A 7,430-nucleotide genomic window follows, 5' to 3' on the forward strand; every position below is an offset into this window, starting at 1 on the left:
TGCGTCAAGAATATATATGGTTACAAAAGAGTGAGCTGTAAAATATAAAGTAAAAACACAAAAGAAAGACAGTCTGCACATTTGGAGTAAAAGTGAAAGCAGAAAGGAAATATTTCCTACCAAAGGTGATATTTGAGTCTAGAGTTACGATAAGACCAAGTAGAAAAAAAGTCCTTTCAAGTAGAGAGAACAATGTGTGCAAAGGCCCACAGAAAATGCAATGCTTTAAGGGAAACACAAGGGAAGCAGCAAGTTAGAGCAAAACATGCCTGGTGGGGAGGGTAGACTATGATGCCCCAGAGCAGTCAAGAGCTGGATTGTGAAGAATCCTATGTAGCATGGTAAGGGGCTGAACCTTATCCTCAGATTCAGGGAGCACTAAAGTGAGCCGCTAAGTATAAACAAAGGATATACATGATCAAATTTGACTTGTGACACAAATTTGACATTTTGATCCAGAAAATAGTATGAAGGATGAATTGAAAAAAAGGACTATAGGCAGAAAACTAAACTAAGGGGCCATTTTGGTAATTTAGACAAGGGGTAACAAGGGCAAGAACTCACATGCTGAACTAGAGGGTTAATATGTTGTCAAAACATGTAAAATCAACATAAATTGGTGATGAACCAGAAATGGGAGTTGAGGAAAAGGAAGAGACCAAAATAGAGGCCTCTGGATTGGATTGACATAAATCCACATATGTTATTCATTCCCTGAGGAGGGGGAAATGGAGTTCAGATGGGACAAACTGAGTCAGATTAACCTGCCAGATCTTCAGCTAGAAGTTAGCAACAAACATTAGAAATACCAAATAGAGACATCTTTTTGACATGGTATTTAAGCTAAAGTAATAACAGTTTGATTCAATGCAGGAATGAGGAAGGGATAGGTCTGCCTTGTTAAGTGAGATGAAAGTAGGTCAGAACCAAGTAAATCTGGAGAAGAATGAAGACACAATAATAGAAGAGGTAGGGAGAAATTGCTAACACATGAAGAAATTAAACTTTCTTTAAACTCTTACTGGAAACACCAGATCAAGAAGGCTATTCCAAGCAGTTCTTGAAAAAACTTTAATTAAACACATTAAAGCAAACAAACAGTATTCTCGGAAACTTTCATGTTCCCTTGGAGCAGCATGTGCATTTGGTCTCCTCTAGTTGAAAAAGAGTTGTCTTGATTTTGCGAATTGATAGGAGGAAGATGGCGGCATAGGAAGATTCTGGGCTCACCGCGTCCTGCTGATCACTTAGATTCCACCCACATCTGCCTAACTAACCCAGAAAACCGCCAGAAGACTAGCAGAACAGACTCTCTGGAGCCAAGCATAGACAAGAGGCCCACGGAAAAGGGTAGGGAGGGCGGGGAAGCGGTGCGTGCTACACGGACTGGCGGGAGGGAGCTGGGGCAGTGGAGGGGCAGCCTGTCCAGCAAGGCAGAGCCCCCAAGTTTGATGTGCAAAAGTGGAGGGGTCGGATGGAGTGAGTTCTGACAGCCAGCCAGACTTAACATCTGGAATGTTATAAGTCAACAGCTCTGCTCAGAGAGTGGGAGGGCAAGAGAACAACGGGAGGAAGAGTTGTTGAGCACCAGAAGACAGAGCTAAGCTTGGCGGGGAACAAAGACACTGGTCAGCACCATCTACCTCGCCCATCCCCAAGCCAAAATCCCAAAGGGAACCAGTTCCTGTCACTGAACTTGCTTGCACTGCGCAAACACCCAATGCTGTGCTTCTGTGGATCCATCCCTCCGATGGGTCTGCCTCCCTCCTGGTGCCACAGGGCACCTACTGCAGCAGACCACTGAAAGCAAAGCGAGCTGAGCCTGCCCCTACCTCCCCTGTGCACCTTGCAGATCCACCCTGGCTAATACACCAGATCCCATAGAAGCAGCACCACAAGCCTGGCAGTGTTCAAGTAGCCCAGACAGGGGCCACACCACTCCACAGTGAGTCCTGCCCCTGGGAGAGGGGAAGATAAGGTACATACCAGTCTGACTGTGGCCCCAGCAGTGGGCTGGGGGCAGACATCAGGTCTGACTGCAGCCCCGCCCACCAACACAAGTTACTCCAGACAGCACAGGGGAAGAGCCCTGCAGTTCCACACCACTCCAGCGACTATCCAAAATGACGAAACGGAAGAATTCTCCTCAAAAGAAACTCCAGGAAGTAGCGACAGCTAACGAATTGATCAAAAACGATTTAAGCAATTTAACGGAACATGAATTTAAAATAATAGTCATAAAATTAATCATTGGCCTTGAAAAAAGTAAAGAGGACAGCAGAGAAAAAGGCATTGAAACCCAAGAGGCACAGAGAACTCCCTTCAGACATAACTTGAATCGATCTTCTGCACGACATATCATAGTGAAACTGGCAAAATACAAGGATAAAGAGAAAATTCTGAAAGCAGCTAGGTATAAACACGCTCTAACATATAAAGGGAAACCTATAAGACTAGTGACGGATCTATCTACTGAAATTTGTCAGGCCAGAAAGGAATGGCAGGAAATCTTCATTGTGATGAACAGAAAGAATATGTAGCCGAGAATCCTTTATCCAGCAAGTCTGTCATTTAGAATAGAAGGAGAGATAAAGATCTTCCCAAACAAACAAAAACTGAAGGAATTTGTCACCACTAAACCAGCCCTACAAGAGATCCTAAGGGGTATCCTGTGAGACAAAGTACCAGAGACATCACTACACAGAGACACCAGTACAAGCATGAAACCTACAGACATCACAATGACTCTAAACCTATAACTTTCTATAATAACAATGAACGTAAATGGACTAAATGCACCAACCAAAAGACATAGGGTATCAGAATGGATAAAAAAACAAGACCCATCTATTTGCTGTCTACAAGAGACTCATTTTAGACCTGAGGACACCTTCAGATTGAAAGTGAGGGGATAGAGAACTATCTATCATGATACTGGAACTCAAAAGAAAGCTGGAGTAGCCATACTTATATCAGACAAACTAGACTTTAAATTAAAGGCGGTAACAAGAGATGAAGAAGGGCATTATATAATAATTACAGGGTCTATCCACCAGGAAGAGCTAACAATTATAAATGTCTATGCACTGAATATGGGAGCCCCCAAATATATAAAACAATTAATCACAAACATAAGCAACCTTATTGATAAGAATGTGGTAATTGCAGGGAACTTTAATACTGCACTTACAACAATGGATAGATCATTTAGACACAGGATCAATAAAGAAACAAGGGCCCTGAATGATACATTGGATCAGATGGACTTGACAGATATATTTAGAACTCTGCATCCCAAAGCAGCAGAATATACTTTCTTCTCAAGTGCACATGGAACATTCTCCAAGATAGATCACATACTGGGTCACAAAACAGCACTTCGTAAGTATAAAAGAAACGAGATCATACCATGACTACTTTCAGACCACAATGCCATGAAGCTTGAAATCAACCACAGGAAAATGTCTGGAAAACCTCCAAAAGCATGGAGGTTAAAGAATACCCTACTAAAGAATGAGTGGGTCAACCAGGCAATTAGAGAAGAAATTAAAAAATATATGGAAACAAACGAAAATGAAAATATAAAAATCCAAATGCTTTGGGACGCAGCGAAGGCAGTCCTGAGAGGAAAAGACATTGCAATCCAGGCCTATCTCAAGAAACAAGAAAAATCCGAATTACAAAATCTAACAGCACACCTAAAGGAAATAGAAGCAGAACAGCAAAGACACCCCAAACCCAGAAGAAGAGAAATAATAAAGATCAGAGCAGAAATAAACAATATAGAATCTAAAAAAAAAAAAAACTGTAGAGCAGATCAATTAAACCAAGAGTTGGTTTTTTGAAAAAATAATCAAAATTGATAAACCACTAGCCAGGCTTCTCAAAAAGAAAAGGGAGAGGACCCATATAGATAAAATCATGAATGACAATGGGATTATTATAACCAATCCCTCAGAAATACAAACAATTATCAGGGAATACTATGAAAAATTATATGCCAACAAACTGGACAACCTGGAAGAAATGGACAAATTCCTAAGCATCCAGACACTTCCAAAACTCAAACAGGAAGAAATAGAAAACTTGAACAGACCCATAACCAGTGAAGAAATTGAATCAGTTATCAAAAATCTCACAACAAATAAGAGTCCAGGACCAGATGGCTTCCCTGAGGAATTCTACCAGACATTTAAAGCAGAGATAATACCTATCCTTCTCAAGCTATTCCAAAAAATAGAAAGGGAAGGAAAACTTCCAGACTCATTCTATGAAGCCAGCATTACTTTCACTCCTAAACCAGACAGAGACCCAGTAAAAAAAGAGAACTACAGGCCAATATCCCTGATGAATATGGATGCAAAAATTCTCAATAAGATACTAGCAAATCAAATTCAATAGCATATAAATAGAATTATACACCATGATCAAGTGGGATTCATTTCTGGGCTGCAGGGCTGGTTCAACATTCTCAAATCAATCAATGTGATACATCACATTAATAAAAGAAAAGAACCATATGATCCTGTCAATCGATGCAGAAAAAGCATTTGACAAAATTCAGCATCCTCTCTTAATAAAAACCCTCGAGAGGGGCGCCTGGGTGGCTCAGTCGGTTAAGCGGCTGACTTCAGCTCAGGTCACAATCTCGCGGTCCATGAGTTCGAGCCCCACATCGGGCCTGGGCTGATGGCTCAGAGCCTGGAGCCTGCTTCCGATTCTGTGTCTCCCTCTCTCTCTGCCCCTCCCCCATTCATGCTCTGTCTCTCTCTGTCTCAAAAATAAATAAAACGTAAAAAAAAAAAAAACCCTTGAGAAAGTAGGATAGAAGGAACATACTTAAGCATCATCAAAGCCATTTATGAAAAGCCCACAGCTAATATCATCCTCAATGGGGAAAAACTGAGAGCTTTCTCCCTGAGATCAGGAACACAACAGGGATGTCCACTCTCACCACTGTTGTTTAACATAGTGTTGGAAGTTCTATCATCAGCAATCAGACAACAACAGGAAATCAAAGGCATCAAAATTGACAAAGATGAAGTTAAGCTTTCACTTTTTGCAGACGACATGATATTATACATGGAAAATCTGATAGACTCCACCAAAAGTCTGCTAGTACTGATACATGAATGCAGCAAAGTCGCAGGATACAAAATCAATGTACAGAAATCGGTTGCATTCTTATACACTAACAATGAAGCAACAGAAAGACAAATAAAGAAACTGATCCCATTCAGAATGGCACCAAAAAGCATAAAATACCCAGGAATAAATCTAACCAAAGATGTACAAGATCTGTATGCTGAAAACTATAGAAAGCTTATGAAGGAAATTGAAGAAGATGTAAAGAAACAGAAAAACATTCTGTGCTCATGGACTGGAAGAATAAATATTGTTAAAATGTCAATACTACCCAAAGCTATCTACACATTCAATGCAATCCCAATCAAAATTGCACCAGCATTCTTCTCAAAGCTAGAACAAGCAATCCTAAAATTTGTATGGAACCACAAAAGGCCCTGAATAGCCAAAGTAATTTTGAAGAAGAAAACCAAAGCAGGAGGCATCACAATCCCAGACTTTAGCTTCTACTACAAAGCTGTAATCATCAAGACAGCATGGTATTGGCACAAAAACAGACACATAGACTGATAAAATAGAAGAGAGAACCCAGAATTGAACCCACAAATGTATGGCTAACTAATCTTTGGCAAAGCAGGAAAGAGTATCCAATGGAAAAAAGACAGTCTCTTTAACAAATGGTACTGGGAAAACTGGACGGCAACATGGAGAAGAATAAAACTAGACCATTTTCTTACACAATACACAAAAATAAACTCAAAATGGATAAAGGACCTGAATGTGAGACAAGAAACCATCAAAACCTTAGAGGAGAAAGCAGGCCACAACCTCTTTGACCTCAGCCACAGCAATTTCTTACTTGACACATCCCCAAAGGCAAGGGAATTAAAAGCAAAAATAAACTATTGGGACCTTATGAAGATAAAAAGCTTCTGCACAGCAAAGGAAATAATCAACAAAACTAAAAGGCAATGAACAGAATGGGAAAAGATATTTGCAAATGACATATCGGACAAAGGGCTAGTATCCAAAATCTATAAAGAGCTCACCAAACTCCACACCCGGAAAACAAATAACCCAGTGAAGAAATGGACAGAAAACATGAATAGACACTTCTCTAAAGAAGATATCCGGATGGCCAACAGGCACATGAAAAGATGGTCAACGTCGCTCCTCATCAGGGAAATACAAATCAAAACCACACTCAGATATCACCTCACGCCAGTCAGAGTGGCTAAAATGAACAAATCAGGAGACCAGAGATGCTGGCGAGGATGTGGAGAAACGGGAACCCTCTTGCACTGTTGGTGGGAATGCAAATTGGTGCAGCCGCTCTGGAAAACAGTGTGGAGGTTCCTCAGAAAATTAAAAATAGACCTACCCTATGACCCAGCAATAGCACTGCTAGGAATTTACCCAAGGGATACAGGAGTACTGATGCATAGGGGCACTTGTACCCCAATGTTTATAGCAGCACTCTCAACAATAGCCAAATTATGGAAAGAGCCTAAATGTCCATCAACTGATGAATGGATAAAGAAATTGTGGTTTATATACACAATGGAATACTGCATGGCAATGAGAAAGGATGAAATATGGCCTTTTGTAGCAACGTGGATGGAACTTGAGAGTGTGATGCTAAGTGAAATAAGTCATACAGAGAAAGACAGATACCATATGTTTTCACTCTTATGTGGATCCTGAGAAACTTAACAGAAGTCCATGGGGGAGGGGAAGAATAAAAAAAGAGGTTAGAGAGGGAGGGACCAAAGCATAAGAGACTCTTAAAAACTGAGAACAAACTGAGGGTTGATGGGGGGTGGGGAGGAGGGGAGAGTGGGTGATGGGTATTGAGGAGGGCACATTTTGGGATGAGCACTGGGTGTTGTATGGTAACCCATTTGACAGTAAATTTCATATTTTAAAAAAAAAGAAAAGAAGAGAAAAGAAAAGAAAAAGAAAAGAAAAGAAAAGAAAAGAAAAGGTCTTGGGATTACTGGATTTCCTATTTCCCAATAAAATATAATGAGCTTTTGGTGACATTTTTCATAGTGCCATGGGTCAGTCTTTGATAATCCTGGGCTCCACCATACATGAGACTCCATGCACATACCAAAAAGTGACCAGCATTTAGGCACCTCTAGAATGACCTGTACAATTGCTCAGAAAGTCTCTTTTGAGCAAACAATGGCCACTACCATCTATGGGCAAGAGAGTGAGACACAGGATGTGCTCTCAAATCTGATGCATTTCTCTGGCCAGAATTATAGTTCAATAAGAGAACTGAACCCTTTGGCACTCCCTTTCTCCACAAATCTTTTCCTGGCTAAGTTAATGAGAGCAAA

This window comes from Panthera leo, chromosome D2 (genome assembly GCF_018350215.1).
Source record: "Panthera leo isolate Ple1 chromosome D2, P.leo_Ple1_pat1.1, whole genome shotgun sequence".
Taxonomy (NCBI): domain Eukaryota; kingdom Metazoa; phylum Chordata; class Mammalia; order Carnivora; family Felidae; genus Panthera; species Panthera leo.